General features: G+C 40.4%; 1 protein-coding gene across 1 annotated transcript in view; it reads left to right on the top strand.

The window, feature by feature from the left end:
- Nucleotides 1–2,228: 2,228 nt before the first annotated feature.
- The window catches only part of LRRTM4 (leucine rich repeat transmembrane neuronal 4), a 679,501-nt gene continuing 662,818 nt past the window's right edge, over nucleotides 2,229–18,911 (top strand). Inside the window, exon 1 of the mRNA XM_075444811.1 lies at nucleotides 2,229–2,251. The gene's annotated coding sequence lies outside the window, so the exon portion shown is untranslated. The remainder of the gene's footprint in view (nucleotides 2,252–18,911) is intronic.

The raw sequence follows: 18,911 nt of genomic DNA, 5'->3' as shown, positions 1-18,911 counted from the left end.
CAAAAGATGTGCTGAATTTTGAAGGCAAGTAGAACATTTCTTTCTCCCTGGCTGGGTTACCTTCTGCTCTGCGGTGCTCTCTTGGTTGTGGATTGGAAGCAAAACAGTTTCTGTCCCTTAAATGCTGTCTTGGTTGTCATACGCCATGTCTGTTTGTATGCAAGCATAGTGTAGCTATTGTTCGAGCTTTGTCTTCATGGGAAAAGGTGTGTATCCTGATCTGATATGGGTTGGTATCTGAATGAACACAAGGAGTGTGTCATGAACACATGAGAAAGTTAGTGTGCCTTTTTTTTTCCTGAGAGAGCATAAAAGCCTGTGGCTGCACTGTCTGAAGTCCTTGTTTCAGAAATGCTGTGGCAGTGCTGGTACCTGTGCCCTCACACCAACGGCTGCCCCAAACCCTGTACCAAAGGTGGCCGGAACACTGCTTGTGTACCTGTGTTAGCTGGGTATGTCTTCCCTCTCCTAGCTCTCATGTTATCATAACAAACAAGATGAACCTCAAGATGCACTGTGTAGAATAGAAGAAACTGGCAAAGATTATACCTCCAATGGAAGACAGCAAATACCTTTTAACAAACAAGTACTGAAAAATAAAATTAAATCCTTTTGAGAACCCTGATTTTTTTTTAATTCAGTATTCTAAACTGAATATTTTTGACACTTAAAATCATGTGGTCTTGTTTTTCTATTATTTTTACCTCTAGATACATAAAACTAATTTACCTATGAATGCTCGCAATAGCTGTCACAAGGTCTTGAATGTGATTGGGAAAGACAAGGTAGCTGTTAGCAAGACCTGAATGCTTAGAGATGCTCAGGTGATAAGCAAGCTCTGCAGACAGTGGTTAGCAGTTGCTTTGTGCTGCTAAATGACTGCCTGTAGGTCTACTGAAGTCTGTTAGTCAGTTATAATGCTTAGGGGTATAATGGTCCCAATTCAGCATTTCAAATAGGCTTTGCTGAACCTGGAGCCTATATTAATGGAATTTTCAAGCTTTATGTCGTGACAACAGAAAACCCAAGTCCTCAACCAAGGTGTGATATTTCCAGGACACTTTCATGCTTGATCGCCGAGAACCTAGGAAGTACAGTTTACTTGATCTCCGCTGCTGTTCATAAAATTGTCCAGGATAATTAAGTTGAAAACACACAAGTGTGATTTCATAGCATTCCTGGGACATTTTTGTCATCTCTGCTGTGTTTAGTGCCCAAGCCATGGTGATTCTCTTTGAGCAATATTGTTGCAAGTTTAGTGGTCAAGTTCATGATTTTGTAGTGCAAGAGACAGAGGGGGCTGAAACCTGGTGTGGCCATTCTGTGCAACTTAAGCCTGGGAAGAAGAGGTTATGGGAAGGTGTTTTTAAGATTTGGTTTTATTTCTCATTATCCTGCTCTGATTTGATTGGTGACAAATTAGACTAATTTCCCCCAAGTTGAGTCTGTTATGCCTGTGACAGTAACTGGCAAGTGATCTCTCCCTGTCCTTATCTTGCCCCCTGAGCCTTTCCATCTTATTTTCCCCCCACCTTTTCCTGCTGAGGAGGGGAGAGAGAGAGGGGCTTGGTGGGCACCTGGCGTCCAGTCAAGGTCAAGCCACCACACAGTTATTTGCAGCTCAGCTGTTCCCATGTGGTTGCCTTCTATTTGTTCTTTAATGGTATACAAGGAAGCAAGATACAATGTTTGTCTTCTCCTTTAAATCTGTATTCCACTGCTGCCTCATCTGTTTAATACACTTCCTTTACAAATCTGGACTTATGTTTTAGCTTAATGCCAGCAAGAGCTCTGGAAGGATTTATTCTTCTGGACCCTAATGTAAAATGAGTAATGCTAGAACTGGCTCCCTTGGTAGCAGCAACACATTTTAGTACTGATTGTCAGAAACAATAAAAAAGAGAATATGTTGGTAGTTTCTGTGCTATTTGCTTCCTGGGATTTTTGTCCTGAATTAACCTCTACAAATATATTGCATGAGTAACTTTGGAGAAGTTCTCGGCATGTGTGTAGAAGAGAAACAGGGAAAAGAAATCAAGCTGTTGCTACAGTTTTTAGTAGTCAACACCAAGGAAATGAGATGTTCATCCCCAGACTATGTGATCCATTGCACAGCGAGTGTCAGGCGTCCCACTGTATTCTTCAGAGGATGGGAGTCATCCACTGCCAGCATGTACACTGCATACACATAGCTGTAATAACTTGCGTTACAACTCTGCCTTCAATGGGACAGTCTGGGTGTGTGCTGCAGGTAAGCCTCTAGTCAAAGCCTCTTGAAGTCCAGTTCTGTTTAAAAAAAAAAAAAAAAAGGGGGAGGGGGGGATTTGTCATATTCTCTGGGTCCTAGCACAGTCCAAGCTCCCAGGGATAAAGGTATTCTTTTAAAGCAATGGTTAGTCACTTGGCTCAGCACCAGTACCCATCAGAAGCAGTATTTGTTTTATTAGTTTTGCTGGGAAATGCAAGTACTTTCTAGTACAAATACTATGAAAACTAATTTGTTAACAACCATCTGAGGTTTGATTGACAGAGAAGTCTTCAGTGCTGAATATACTCTATAGCTTTTCCAGTAAGAAGTTATAGAAAGTTGTAAAAGGAAAACTAATGTTTGTATTTCAAATTGAAAGAAAAACAAGCTTGATATTTGAAAGTTGGTATAAAGCCCCACCTTAAAGCATGTCAGGAATGCTTTCAGACTGCGCCGCCTGCAGCTTGATAAAGTTCCTGAGATTTGAAGAGTTGTGTAGATACCATATTGCTGTTTCCAAATATCATGGCTGGGTTTAATTCATGTTTTTGTTGCAAATATTTCCTTCATGCCATAGATTCATAGCGCTTTTCTGCTCTGTTTGGAAGGAATTACAATGAGTTACATCTAGATTTGTTGGTGTGACAAAATATCCTGAGGGGTAGAAACCTTCTTTGCGAAGGTTGTTAATGGCTAAAGATTCCCTGAAGTTTCCAACTTTGATGAAGACATTATTTGGGGGGGGAACTAACAAAACAACCTTTCTTTTAAAACTTATGTCTCTGCATTCCCTGAAGTAGTTTCCATTCACAAGCCTCTTCTGATCATAATTACCCCTTTTCCAGATAATTTTGTACAGTAGAATGGTGCATCCCCCACCCCCCGATTTGGTGTATTTATTTTTTGGTTTTTGAATTACACATGCATCTGTTTAGACAGATTTGGGCATAGTGACTTGGAATAAAAGCCTGTGTGGTGTGGGATACTTTTGTGGGAATTATTCTGGCTCTTCACATTTGAGATATGAACCTGCTGAATCTATTTCAACTTTCCAAATGATGCTAAAACATCAGATGTCCTTCCCTTTCAAGAAGGCTATGCAAAATTTGTGGCAAGCAGGGCTGATAACTGGCAAAAATAGCTCCTGAGGACTATTCAAAAATCTAATGTGATAGTTAACAGGTCTTTGGTACATCATTTACTCTTAAAACACTGTGCCTGGTATTTCCTATTGTAATAATGTGCTGCTAAAAGTTCAGCTACTACTTTCCTTTTTCAGATTGAGGAGGGATGGTTGAGGGGAATTGATTCCAAGAACCAGCACCTTTGGCCTGCTGGGTTGTTGGGATAAATCATCCCAGGGCCCTGTGTAACTCAGGGGAGGCAGGGGCAGTGAGAACCTCTTCTAAAATACCTACAAAGGCCCCAAGGCTGGACACAAGCTCACTGAAGTCAGTGGAAGGCTTTCCATTACCTTGATCAGGCTGCAAATCTTGAAAGGGGAAATGGGTTTTATTGGGTTTAGTTGTAGAGCTTTCAGGTTTAATTTGTTCACATCTCTCCTCCCGGGTGCTGTGCAGGCGTCTGTCCTTGCAGGTCATGTTGGTTAGTTCTCGGAGCTTGCCTTCATGCCGTGGTTTAGGGTAACAGGCCAGACTGACTGAACCAACAGCACTGGAGGAACCACTGAACTGAAGCAGGAACACCTTCTTTCCAGGCAAAAACTGGAAAGGTTTAGTGCTACGAGGGCAGATGCAAATCCTACTGCATTACAGCTATGCTGCAATATGATCATATGAGTGCAGACGCCCAAGGCAATCAACCAATACAAAGGATTTACAAAATGCTACCAGCAAATTTAAAGTTAATCTTAGGTTTTGTGAAGCTTAAAGAATATGTCATCTCAGAACAGAAAGCACCTTTTTTGTCAGGAAATGTTTAAATTCCTTCTTTAGAGGTTTGAATACATTTGGAAATTTGCTGGAAAATATTGAAGTTGTAGATAGTGGGGAAAATAAAAATCATGGTTATGAAAACAGTTAATTTGAATAGTTTTAAGAATCTTCCTTCTGTTCTCCCTATTGTTTAATAATTCAAAGAATCAAAAGTTACAACATTTTCCTTATCTATAAGAGAATGATCCAATAAAAATTACAGAGGAAAATTTCCCAAATCTTTTGAGGAGGAGCCTTGCAGGGTCTAGCACACCCCATTTTGTTGTTATTCAAAATACTTCAATTACCCATCGAAGGAGTCAGGAAAGGAGTAAGCTGAAGTCGATGTGAAAAAAGGATCTAAGGAAAGGGCTCTTTCCTTTTCTCTGTGGAGCTATGAGGGAAACATCGCTTTTCTCCTTGGCCGAAAGAGATTTTCCAGAGTTTTAAAGTATGGACCTGTCGTCTTCTGATTGCTGTAGAGTGATGTTTGGTTTAAAGCGGATCTATGCTGTCCTTAATGACCTAATGAGAGGTCTAATGCAGCTTGCACCTTTGTTCCACCTCCAGGTCTCTGCTTCCATTCGGGTCTTAGCAGGGAATATTGTTCTCCCACAGCAATATCTACTGTTTTATCCTTTGCCATTCCCTGTCTTATGCTATGGCATTTTGTGATAGATGGGATAAGCTACACAAATAAGTTTTTTAGAGCATTTTCTTTGGTTCATGTTTTACAACAGTGCAAGTGGTTAAGGTTTGGGAAGCATAACAGACCCGACTGTGTCATGATTTCAACAGGTTTTGCACAAAACTGTTCCATTAAAAATTTTCCTCTTGACCCTGTGTTTGTGAAGTTGCTCTTCAACAGCCTCACTGTGCTGCAAAGGGCTTGACAAGGATTTTACGTTTGTTTTATGTTTGTTGGACTAAACTTGCAGAGGTTTAAAATCTAATATTCCACCTGTCCTTTCTATCATTCACTTGAGAAGGACGAAAGGCAATTAAAATCACCAGTGGTGTCAGGAACATGACGAGAGCTGACATTTTTAGGTTGTTGAGCGCTCCTTGCGATGGATGGCTCTGCAGTAATTGTCACATCTCATCTTTGTCTCCTGCAATGAAGTTTGCTTTTTGAAAATGCTGTTGGGCTTTCCAAATTGCAGTACTTTAGAAACAACTACCATTTTGGGTTTTATTTTTATTTTCATCTGGACAGAGGTGCACTGCAGTGCTCACTGTAGTGTCCTCAAACTAGTCAGCCAAACCAGTGCAAAGCAGAAAGGTAAAGGAGTGTGTGTTTCAGCCCAGAGTCATTGTCAACAGTGATTGTGTGCTTACACAGTTGTAGCCCAAAAGGAGAACCACATGTTTTCAGTTTGCTGTGATTGGAAAGCAAACTTTGCATTGCAGTTCATCCAAGGCAGCCACCACTGTGTTGAGAACTTGGCTGTAGGATGAAATATAAATTATTTTTCCCAGTATTTAGCCATATTACTCTGGTAGAATCTCCATGTTTGTCACATCTGGGCATGGCTGGATAAACAATTCTAAAATGTGGGATGGCTTTTGCCTCAGAGTTTATTACCTAAATAAATAGTTCACACCACAGGGAGCTTTGGGCTGAAGCATACATCTTAAAATGGCCCAGGGAACAGTGATGTAGAGATTCCTGGGCAAGCTGGATGCCAAAATCAGACCATTCATAGATGGGAGTTCATGGTGTGGAGTAAGTATTAAATGTGATTCAGATGAAATCCCATAAGTTTTTTTTCCTTGGCTCATGTTCATTCCTGGCCTACCACTTTAAACTTTGTTTCTGGAGAGCTATAGTGAGGACTTGAAACAGACTTTGCAGCTGTGAGTGTCACCACTAAAAAGGAGAAATAAACATTGGGTTTAAACACCTGTGAGTCTGGGATTTGGCTCTAAGCTCTGGGCTGCTTCCTCATTTCTAGTTGGTGTATATATAACTATGCTTATGGTCTGTGAGAGATATGTTGAAAATAATTTAGGTGAAGTGTGACTCTCTGCTTGGTAAACAACAGAAGGAAATAGAGGAGGGAAAAGGAAGTCTGAGATTTTTCAGAAAGACAAATGGGATGTTTGGGCTGGATGTCCAAGTCCAATTTGTTTAAAGCTTTGTTTTAGTTATTTGAAAGACTGAGCTGCAAACTTTAAAAATTACTTCCTAAATTTGAATAATTTGGGGCTCAAAATCAGCTTAAGAATGGAGCTTGTAACAGTAATGATGCCTCTGGGAAACCTGATATTGCTCTTAGCAAAAGAGATTTATAGAGAGAACCATGAGTCGAGATAGATGCAGTGAACTTGGTCTTTGGGAATTAAAACTGATTTATAAGTTTTGTTTTTCCAGTTTTTACTACCATCAGTATCCAAAGATTGATTCATAGTTTCCTATATTAAATTTATCATCTTTTAGACAAGATCTTCTCTTTTTTGAAGAGGGTTAGATCTCACTGAAAAATCAAGCAACCTTTTGGAATCAAGATTTCCTCCCCCCCCCCCCCCCCCCCCCCCCCAAATAATCGAAACAGATCAGGCAACCCCACTTACATATGTTTGCAGGGCAGCAGGGTCAACTTGTACAAACGAGGACCTCTGGAAGAGTGTTTCTGCTGGAGTGGCTGTGCCAGAGGTCCCAGACGATCCTCTTCACTGGAGATGGAGACTGCATGCGAGTCTCCAGGTCCCAGCTTCACACCCTCAGTGTCCCACCCGTACTTATCAGTGAGGGTGGAAGTTCAGCCTGTGCAGGAGGAAAAATCTCAGTTCCTCTGAAATCTGGTATTTCATGCTGCTCTTCAGCAGTTTTGATAATCATCTTTATTACTTATTTGAATGCTTGTGAAGCAGCTTCCAAGTGGATTAATGGGTTTAGACTAGCAGGTGCTGTGACTTGGATGCTAAGGAGAGTAGTTGTAAGAGCTCTTCTGTATGCATCCCTGTGACATACCTTGACACATGTAAGAGCTCTCAAAATCTAGTTCTAAAGAGTGGGAAGTTAAAGGCCTAGTAAAGTATTGAATTCAGATCAGACTTTGGAAATCTAAATCCAAGTTGGCCATGGTAGAGTCAGAGTTTACGTGTTTGACCTTTGGAGCTAAGGCCTGTCTTAGGTACTTTGAAACCTGTGGCAGATGGGAAGGGATGTAATACTATAGACAAGCCTAGAAGTTGTTTTATTTTGTCTAGCAAGGGAAGTTACATAAAAAACAGAGTATGAATTCTTTACTCTTTTATTGCTTGCCTTAATATAATTAGAAATATCTAGGGGATTCACTACTGATACAGTATTGTACTGTAGGGAATGTGGCTGATGATTAAAAACCTTGCTTTGCCATCCTCATGTCAAGTACCTTGCTGCTCTCCAAGCAGTACCAGTGAAATGTATTTGCTGTAACTGGCCTGGAGTTTCTCAGTGGCACAATGTTATCCCAAGGTAGGCAAACAGACATCTGACCTCTCAAGCTCTTTTGTTCACCTTTGTCACAGATATTAGATGGATCTGTCCACCTTGCCATGTCTGAGCTTATTCCAGTGTACAAAGCCAAATACCTGCTTAAAGGACCGTATTGAGCCTTAATGAATGAATCAAGCACTCTGAATTCCTGCTGTAAGACACTACTCAAATGGGCACAGTCATTATCCTCCTCTTGGCATTTTTTTCAGTGTCACAGAAATTCTAGATGACGTTTATATAAAGCAACTTGCGAAAGCTGCTTCTCATAGTCATCTGTTGGTGCAGGCACCTTTCTGAATAGCATTTATCACTAGAGCTTGAAACCTTAGCAGAAGTTTTTGTGCACGTTGTGGATGGTGCTGTATAGTAAGAAACAACTCTTGCCAATTAAACTGGAGCTGAGATGTGAACCAGCAGCACAAAGATGAAGCAGCTCTCTGAATCACCCAGCTTTCCAGTATTAGAGCCACATGCAGGACCTTGTACCTTGTTTAATGCCCTGCTTGCTGAACTGCTTCTTTGGTTGAACTCACAGCAGCGTGGTAAACTTCAGACTTTGTAACTTGCTGTATGCTGCCAGACATGCTTACTGTAAAATAATTGATAGGATCTGTTACATAAACCCATTAATTTTGATTTTGTGAGCTCATTAATAGACTTGCTTCATCTTTTGCCTTTGTACAAAACAGCATTATATTTAATTGGCGTTGGCTGACCTTTTTTTATTTAGCTGGTAAAAAGGTTATTTAAGTCCTTAAGAAGAATTACTACATCTATAGTTGATCTGATAATTGCTATATTGTTGCTGGGGTAATTGTGCTGGCTGATAGCCAGACTCACAAAGTCTTGTGCGCATGTGAACCCACCTGGCATACAGGTATGTATGGTGCATAGAGAAGGACAGCAGGTATAAACTTGTGTCGTTCTCTAGCAAGGGTCAAGCCACAAAGTAAGGAAATAATGAAGGCAGTGACAAACCACTTAATGGCTGGAAGGTGCTTCGGAGAGAGATTGCCTCTGTCGAAGGCATGTCCTTGGCAACTTTCTCTGCAAACATTCAAGTTTTTCTTCTAAACATAATTAAGGATGTAGCCTAGTGAATACTTGGGGTTCCTCCTGATGATGCTTGGCTAGATAATTGCAGTGATTAATGGAGAAAATACCAGCAAGTCCGACTGTTAAATATTTGATGTCACTTTGGGTACAATTATTTCCTGTAGAGGTAAAAAAAAGTGTTTGCAGAAGCTAACAGATAGCAGCAGGCAACTGTGTTTTCTGTACCTGTGTCAGTTTAATCATGTGTAGTTGTTCTTATATGTCAAGTTCTTTTATTATCTTCAGTTTGCATCTCTTAAAAACAAATACCGGTTTGCTGCACTTGGAATTGCGTGCTGTCCCTGGCAGAACCTGTTCTGAAAAATGAGAATAACAGACATTCATTAAAACTTGATTTGGAGACAAGTTCATACACTGAGCTGGTTTCTTGCAAGTTTTCTTGGTGAAAGCCACGGGAAAACACATGCTTAAAAGGCTTCTGGAATGAAGGTCTAAACCACAGATCTCTTCAATTTCTTACATGGTCTCTTTTGCAAACAGTGGAGGTGTTCTATTGCCTTGTCCTGTTCAAAAAAACTTCTGACTTCTTTGAAGGTACTTAGAGACACTGTCCTTTGGCATGTGTTCTTGTACAAATTCTGCAGATTGCCTATATGTTATCCTGCTGGATCCACACACACCTGATAAACTTGGCAGAAACTTGAGTTATAATTATGTAAAACCTCCAGTTGTAATTATCTGAAACATACCTTTCAAATTACTGTAATAAAGACATAAGTATTATCACTCTGCCCTTTAGGGTTAAATGTGCTCAGACTATCAATCTGTTTTACTGATCACAGACTCTAACTTGATCCAGCATCTGTATTTGCAGTAGCATAAATCTGCCAGTGGTTATGTTCAGGTCTCCACCTACAAGGGGAGTTAATAGCCTTTTATGTTATCCTCAAGGATACAGCGATAATGGGGTGCGAGAGAGCCGTTGAGAATCTGTGGAGCAAAATGGATGTGAACTGGCTGGCTTTATGTTGATAAATTTCTTTTAATTATTTTACTCTGTTGACAGATTGGTGTGAAAAAGGTACATAATCTTCTCAATGTTCTGGAATTAACAGCAGCTCCCCCAGCCCAGCCCCTGTGCCTTAATGTTTGTTAGCTAACTCCTTCATTGAGGTTTGTCACAGTTGTGAAAGTCAAGGTGGGGGTTTAAATCCCTCAGCTTCTTTCTTTGCTTCTCCTCCCATGTCTTCACTGGCCCATTAATTCCCTTGCCATTCCAGAAAGTTGCTTTCATAAGGCTTTGACAACAAGAATACACGTCGCCTTGCATAAGAACTGGCTGCAGTTCTGCTGCTGAGACTGGGTTACTCCTATAAATGTGTTCTTTAGCAATTTGAAGGAGAGTTTCTGGCAGTGCAAGCAACCAAGGGAGCTCAATTAATTTGTCTGTTAAATGTAACAAAATGAACAAATGGTAAGAGTTTATTCAAAAAACAAAACCAAAACAAACCTGTAGAGAGGAGTGATTGACTTTGATGGTACCCATGCTTCTAACAATTAATGACAAAACACTGGTGTGCAGTGGGGTGGTTTCCAACAGCTTTTGAAGTTTTGGGTTTGGTATTGGCTGCTGGCACAGCATGGTCTCAGTGCGGGAAGGATGGCCGGATATACAGACTGTTTTGTATAGGATGTGTTATGGGGATATTTTCCAGATAGTTTCCCAGTAAAATTGTGTTACAAGTGCAGATGATGGAAACTTGTTGTGTGTTAGTTATGTTTGTTTGAATTGCAGAAGCAGAAACAGCTATAGGTGTTGTATTTGTGCTACGGGGTGGGATGGGATATTTAACAAGGCTACTCATGAGAAAGCGAGTTGCTTTTTAAAATGTTAAGTCAAATTCTAGGCTGACTGGAGTGGAAGCAAGCCAGGAAAACTACCATTGCTGTTAACAGATACTTTCTTTGAATGATCCAGGCATCTGTGAATGTTGAGTGTGCTGCTAATTTGGGACTTTTTTTATTGTTCTAGCAGTTTATGTAGAAACTAAATCTATACACTGTAGATATGCCAGCTGAAAGTAACAAAAATCCAGAGGCAGAGCTCCTGTTGTTTGCCAAGGCACATGCATATTTGACATCGTTGTTGTCTGAAGGTTTAATCTTGAGAAAGAAATTTGATCCAATCAATTCTTAAAATCTCTACGAGGCAAAAAATATTGCAATGGAAAATATGTTTTCTTGTCCGCAGTGTTTGGTTCAGCATAATTAACATGAATAATGCAAGACAATTTTCTGATAGTTATTATATTAGAGAGCTTAGCTGACTCATAACTGCCCCCATGACATAGCCAGAATGCAAATTACTTGGCTAGAAATAGCACAGAGCTGGTTTGATTAAAATGTGATACATATTTTGGATTAAAAATATTCAAGGTCTTACAAAATGACCTTAATGTCATTCCCCGCCCCCTGCCAAGCCACCAAGGAAATTTGCATAATCATTTTGAGACAGCTTTTTTCTTTTCCCTCTGTAAATTTACAGAACCTGCCATTCATGGAAAAACAGGGTGTCTTATTTTATTCCTATTCTGAGCCCAGCTGCAGTAGAATAATGATGTAGCATTTTGTCGTTGTGCTCTTTGAGAACCTGGCTTCTTTATCGTAACTACAAAAGATAATGCATCTCGGGCACGAGCCTAACAAGAAACCATAGGACTGCAATCCTTGTTAAGGATCAGAGCCATCTCCAGTTCTTTCTCCCTGCAGCTCCTCAAATCTGACTGTATTGAGTCACTCGCAAGTTCCTGCAAACGACTGTACTGAGACACAGAATGAAATGTTCTGTTGAACTTTCAAAGAGTTTTGTGTGCTCTCAACTTTGGCTGTAGAATCTGTAAATTTTGGGCACTTGGGCCTATTGGGAATCTCATTGAAAACTCTTTCCTAGCAGTGTTTTGCATATGCAACCATCAAACATTCCATGTAATGAAACACTGAGCTTGGGAAAGAGTAGTGTACAGGATGGAAAAGATGGTTGGTAACTAGCGAGGAGCAGTTATTACACAGACTTGCCCAAAAGTTGTGATTTCAAAGCCAGTTTTCACTTGGCATATCTCTTCAAAAAGAAAGTGAAATGGTGTAATGAGATTCTGTGTTACCTGCTGTAGTACGTTTGATCTGGAAGTCAGACATGTTTACAGGTAAAAGGATTGTTTTGCCTATTAACAGGCAGCCCAGCAAATTCCCCTTAGAGCTCTGAGCGAAGCAGCTGGTTTTGTGTGTTCTCTGAGTTTAGACAGGGTACAGCCTGATGTGGTTGGCACCTGAAGCTGTTTAGTGTTTCTGTGGCATAAGTAACAATTTGCATGGATTCGGGGCATAAAGCTGTCTAAAGCTCAGTGCCCTTTGTGTTTGCAGCCAAGCTGGATGCAGGTTTGCTCAGATTTCAAAACCAATTTGAAGGATTTGTGGTCCAAACTTAGGAGACCTCCTAGCAAACCTCTTCAGGGGTTATTTATTTGAAAACACATCAGACCAGATAACTTGCTCCTTAAATCTGTTTTATGCAGCCAGGGCCCATGCCAAATTTCTAGCATGGTTTGGCTCCTGCTCCCACACTCTCTTCCTCCGCTGTATGAGATTGTTTTGATGCAATATGGGGAGCAGATCTGTGATAAAAACTCTTGTACCAAGACTTCTTCCGTTTTGCAGCCCAGAGACTTGCCTTTTGTCTTCCTAGTCCCCACCATTCACTCATTACACACTCTTTTCTTTGGACCCTTTTCTTTGTTTCTCAATTTTTTGATACTTAGAGGTAAATGTGATAAGGAATTATCAGTTATCACTAATCCACATTTATCTGCAGGGAGGCTGCCTTACTCATATATTAATCTGTGCACCAGAGTCTGTCTATTATTTTTGCAGCTACCGCTGTTTGGTATTACTCATCTCCTGTATGGTTTTCTGAGAAAATTAGCTGAAAAATAACATCTGTGTTTCTTATAATGTTTTTCAAGCTAAGGATTAAAATGAGGAAAATTTTCAACTCTGGGTTGAACTAAAAATACAAAGGGAGGAGGGGGAGGCCTGGCTTTGAAATAGGTAATGCAACATGACCATTGCTGAATAAAGAGACAGTTCCCTCAAGGTCATCCAAGGAGTTGTCAGCACAGCTGGGACTGAGGTGACTTGGAACTGCTTCTCCTTGGAATGGTGCCATGTGATGCCCCCTCACTGCCTTTGGTGCAGCTCCTGTCTGGGAGCTGCTAACTGAGGTGAAGTCCTTTTGGTTGTCACTGCCACTGCGCTGCCTGCAGTGAACTCCTTGTTTAGTTTTCGTGTGGTTGTAATATGTAACTCCATCTGAATTTCATTATGCATTGGAATTAATGTCTTCATTTACGTACCACTGCTGCTGTTCTTTGTGCCTCCGGCACATATATTTGTTTTCAGTACCAGCAGACGCAGTAATTGAGCTGTTCGCTGACTTTACTACCACTATTTGTAAAGGTCTTGATTCTCTCTCCTACGGAATGAACAGCTTCTAAAGACCTTGCTTTTCTCTCCTGTAACCTAATAAACCTCACTCACTGTAATATTCAGTATTGGAAATTGCAATGAGTAGCGCTGAGGGAGTAGGTCACCAATTTGCCTGAAGGTGGCATGATCCCACTTAATACAGCCCTGCTGAGCGGTGGGAAGCGTGGCCTTCACTGATGTCAAATTGTTGAATAATTTGTCAGTCTTGTTACCATTTTATTAATTAAATTGGTTTAAGACTGAGGAAGTAGGAAGGACAGATTGTTTCTGACTTTGACTTGGGTTACTTTAATCACGAGTTCATGTCCATATTACAACTTCTGTTTTCTGTATGACTGAAATCACAGGATTTGTCTCAATTTCTGGTATTGTGTTTGCTCATAGACCCTCCAGGCATGAGGAAGCAGATGTTAGCCAAGTTCATGAGTCTTGCGTGATTTTTAAATACATAGTACACTTTTCCCAAGTCAAGGTTCCCCAAAGCAGTCTTCAGATCACCCAAGGGACTTCCCAGCTGCTTCAAGTCATCACACATGTAATTATTTGTTCTACTGACATTCTTTATTTGTTTTCTTGTGTGTCAGGTGATTCACAATTGCAGTTATTCGCGGTAGCTGGAAGAAAATGTGTTTGGGAGTTCTCACCATCCCCACAGCAACAATGCCCAGTTATCCCCATACTAGCCTGTACTCTTCAGTTAGTATCCTGCTGGTTTGATAGAACATGGTATGGTTTTTACCTAAATGTGTTCTAGTGCTTAATACAGGTCTTGGGTTTACAGGTAAGATTTAAAGCACCAAAATAAATTCTTTCCCCATGGCTCGCTTCAGCCACAAGCACTGCCAGCTAAATTTGTCGTGACGTTTGCTAATGGCCAGGTTGATCTTCCCACTGACCCGCGCTGCCTCTTACTCATGTCTGAAGTGGCGGGTGTTAGATTCTGGCTCCTCGGTGTTGTCCAGCTGCATGCGGTGTTGTACAGCTGAGGGGTCCATCCTTGCCAGAGCTGCTTCTGACCAGAGGATGTGCCAAACATTCTTTGAGCTCAGACAAAATATTTTGGCTTGTATAATGAAACCAAAATCTTAGTGACACTGTTTAATTTTCCAGTTACCAGTTGATTGGATGGAATCTAAAACATGGACTGTTTGTGTATGCATGAGCTGCATCTTGAGCTAACTCTACTAAACAAAGTACACTAAACAGATAGTGTAAGCCAGAATTTTGTGTGTCATAAAACTGTGGGTTTTTTCCCATGGTTTTGTTTGAGGAGATATTTTTTGCTATAATGAATGTTCATTAGAAAATTTTAGCTCCGGGATTCATAGGGGGTGATTTACTGTAATTGTAAAGATTTCTCATGTAACATTAACAAATACAAGAGTATAATTGGGTACATGAGGAAGCATTAGTGGAGCAGCGTGCTGAGCTAGGACTGGTACACACTGTATCAGCCAACGGGTCCTGAAATCGAGAATACTCATTATGCAGCCTGACCTGTTCTGGAGCAATTCTGCTGAGAGCTTCTTTGACTGGATTTTTAGTGCTGCTGAAATGTGGCTGATTGATGGCTACAAATAACAATAATAATGTACTTAACACCTTTCACTTGCAGAACTCGGGGCATTTTAGGTTTGTCTGTTTTAGGGATGTGAGAATTATCACTGATTTTCTGCAGAGACATGAAATGTGGTTCACAGATGCTTCATCACCTGTGGTTATCTGCCTTTCTGAGAGCAAGCATATTGCTGTTCCAGGATGCTAATCCCCCAGCACATTTCATTTTTCTGCTCTGCTTTAGCTGCAGCCCAGAACATGGGAAGAGATCCCCTCTGGCCCGATCAGCAGTGATTCGAGTGACCCACAGTCTGCCTTGCAATCCTTTTTCAAGTTGAAGACTGAGAGAACGTAGTTTGAGAAATTAAACTCTTAGGCCAATTAAGACCTTGGTTAATTGTCACAGAGCATCTGTCAAAAGAATGTTTTGAAACTGTCTTCTGCCTCTCACAGGGCAGTGAACGGACTGGGTGCAAGTGCCATTTTTTCATTGTGCAAGGCTCTGTTGTTAGAGATGTATATTTTAGTTGCTATCATGCTTAATCTAGGGTTTTTCTACACATCTCTGCTGTGCTAAGACTGATCTGTATGGTGGAAGAGAGCTCGTGTTCCACTTGCCATGCAGTGGAAGACAGCAGAGATTGGCCTTCATTTTGCCTGAGCTCCCACACCCAGAGGGCATGGGATGGTGCCGTGCTAAGAGATTTTTCTTGGGCCTGAAAGCAATGTAGCGTCACAGGTTATTAGGTGCAGTGAAATGCTGTGCTGACATAGCTGTGCAGTTTGTTTCTGGATTTAAAGTGAGGGAGACAATAGTAATCTGTCTCTTTGCTCGTGAATCCTGCTGCATCTTCACAGGTGTTTGATTTTCTTTCTCAATTTTATTGGATTATTTTTTTCAAGATGATAAAATTGTTTTGGGTTTGACACCCACTTGCAGAAGGGCATATATGATCAAATTAAAGTAAATAACTCTGCGGGAAGCAGTGTTATACCTTGAAATACGAGAGTTTTTTCTTCAGCATGTGTCAATACCTGGAAAACAGTTGTATGCATCTGTGTCCTCGGCAGAATGAGAATGTCTCCCTGCCCCTTTGGGATTCTGCAGATAAATGACATAGGGTCTACGAGGCATTTAAACAATACATTATGGCTATTGGTACAAATACCTGAGACTGTTAGCCCAGCAGTGCCCGAGTCTTGCAGAAGCAGCATGCTTGGCGCTTCCAGAAAAAAGTTGAAAAACGTATTGTTTCAGTGTATGTGACGAGCGTTCGACTTCTTAAAATGTTACAGGAAGACTTCTCTTACCTTGGCTTATTCCTTAGATAGGGCAGTGATTAATATTTATGGATAAGTTAGCTGCCTTCATGAGACGGATCCCCATGGAAATTGTTGCTCTAGGTTCCCTCTGGACTGTTATGTTCTTTACAAAGTGATCCAAAGGGAATTCTTCACAGGAAGACGTAATAAAATTGAAAATAGTGAAAAACAAAACCAAAACATTTATGGAGGCAGAATGGAAAATAAAAGGTCTGGAAAACTGAGCTGCCTCTGAAAGCGATTGAGTCAAATGCCTGCAGATGCAGGCACAATAGCTTATGGAAATCACTCAGAATAAATGGGCCTGGATGGCCTCCGCAGCGCTGTTGTGTCAACGGGTCTCATTGAATATGCTCAGAAGCATGTAACTGTTTGTTTCTCTGCCACATACATTTTTCCACAAGAAGAGGAATGAGCTTGAAAATGATACCTGAATTAATTTGTGTTTTCCCCTAGACTCTTGGTGTCCTGTGGAAATAGAGCGTTGGTAAAGCAGATCACATCACACTGCTGTTCTGCCTTAAATGGGTCTTCAAGGAGGAGTCTTTTCTATTTGTAATCTGTGTTTTACTGGTGATTGCCCACTTAGTATATTGGTAAAAAGGTTTAAAAACAAAACCCCAAATGGCAGAAATCTGTTGTTTGCAGAGAAGCTACCAAGGAGCTGGGTGTCCAAAATTTGATTAAGGAAATGAAACCCTAGAATGGATCAAATCCTACACTGTTTTGACCTTCATCACATTTGCCATCACTTTGTACTCACTTTGTATTCATATTTCATGGTTATGAACCTCTTGGTGAGAAATGTTTAATACCATTTTTTGCCTGTTTGCTTTGGCAGAAAAGTTAGGCTTAACACAGGAGAGAAAAACACTCTTCAAACTGAGAGCAAACGCTTTCAACTTGTAAATGCTCCTCTGGTTCCTATGTGTGCAACTGAAGTTCAGTTACTTTTTGGATATATTTTTCTCTGATGGCCCAATTCTCTGGCTAAGCACTGCAATTTATGATATATCACACTGTCCTTTTTGCTGAGCTGCTCTGGTGTAATGCTGTTATATTTTCCCATAGTAAATCAAGGAAGATTTAATTTGGAAATTTAATTTAGACATGCCTTAGGGAATAAAAGTCCAGAGATACTGCAGTGATACTTGTGAGGAAAGCAACTTGGGGAAAAAATGTTGCATGTGGATGAAATTATTTAGATGGATTCTGTTTGTATAATGCCACAGAAACCTTATATAAATCTTGATTATATAGATCTTGATTATGTTCTTGGTTCTGCCAGTGGCCTATAGAATGATTTCTGGTTTAAAACAAAGGGGGTGGGGGAGTTAGTATGTAAAGCCAGTGTAATGATACCGTCCTCATTTGTGTAGTATCTTGAAATTTATTAGTATTAAAAAAATAGCTGTGTTTTTTTTCAATTTTACTTCCATTTGCTTGACAAGTAACAGACAGACATCCGTAAAATGCTTAGCTGTAGCTTAAACTTCAGACAAGCTTTGAAGCGAATGAAATTCCTTTGCTTTTCCTCTGTCTGGTTTTACATTTGCTAGTGAGACTAGCTTAAAGTGCCGACATCAGAGCTGAACTTCACAGTTTTCGGGAGACATCCACACGGGAACCTACTCTGATTTCTAGCCACTCTGAATTTGAACCGAGTTTTACACTGTTTAGGGCAAGGAGTAAGCCTGGGGTCTAGAAATGCAGATGTACTCAGAAGCTACAACTACCTACAAGGCGTTAATGGTGAACAAATGAGTTGTGGAGAAATGAACAAGTACACTTTTCTTTGCTGTTCATTTAAATAAAATGATGAAACTCCCATGATTAGTAGAGGGTTCCACAAAAAGCTGTGGAGTAGGCATAGGAAATTGGTGAGTGGTTTGAAAATGCCATCCAAGAGGCTTTTTCCCAAATGATTTCTAAATGGCAATCTAAACTCTGAGTTTCTCAATCTGTTTCTGATACCTGCAGAACTATAATCATTTGATAATCGTAGTAAAAAAAACACCACATCAAAATTGACCTGGTTTTTAACACGCAGAGTCTGACTTTGCTGTGGTAATTTGTCCTCAGGTTTCATAATCTGAAGAACAAAGCAAAATGTTTTGATTTGACATTAAGTAGGTGATGAGCATGTCAAGTGAGCTTTGACTGATGTTTCCTCTTGTTCCTGCAATGGAATTTAAATGATTTATTGTTCAGTTAAAGTGCAGGCTAAAAAATAAAATCCATCCAAGAATTATTAATTTTTTTCTTGTTGCTGTGATGGACAAGGTTTTCTGAAGAACTGTGAAGCTGCAGCACGCATTCTCGCTGGCATCAAACAGTGGAGAGTAGAATTTGCTCTGCACGTGAAACTTTCTGCTTTGTATTCAGCATGAAAGTACAAATGTATTCAGTTGGGATATGATTAATTTTTACTTTTTGGAATTGAACTAATTGTTCTGGTATTGGCATAGATGTGTAAAAGGTGTTAGCACAACCGAGACGGAGATGATAAGCCTTGCTGAGAAACAGGTGGTTTTACTGTGAAGGTGGATGTTGTCGGCACGGCTCATTCTCCATCCTGTGTGGGAACAGAGCCAGGTCAGCATGTCAAACTTTTGCTGAGGGAAGCCATATGTATGCAAGGTGCTTGCTATCATGGGAAAAAAATTCTGCAAGTATGTATTTGCTTAGAGGAAAAGTGAGGGTTATGCTTCTCTAGAGGAGTGTACTGCATCTATACTTGGAAGTGTTGCTAACATGGTATGATGACATA

The sequence above is a fragment of the Opisthocomus hoazin genome, chromosome 28 (assembly GCF_030867145.1).
Source record: "Opisthocomus hoazin isolate bOpiHoa1 chromosome 28, bOpiHoa1.hap1, whole genome shotgun sequence".
NCBI classification, from domain to species: domain Eukaryota; kingdom Metazoa; phylum Chordata; class Aves; order Opisthocomiformes; family Opisthocomidae; genus Opisthocomus; species Opisthocomus hoazin.
The sequence above is the reverse complement of the archived record's forward strand: the minus strand, read 5'-3'. Positions and strand labels throughout refer to the sequence as shown.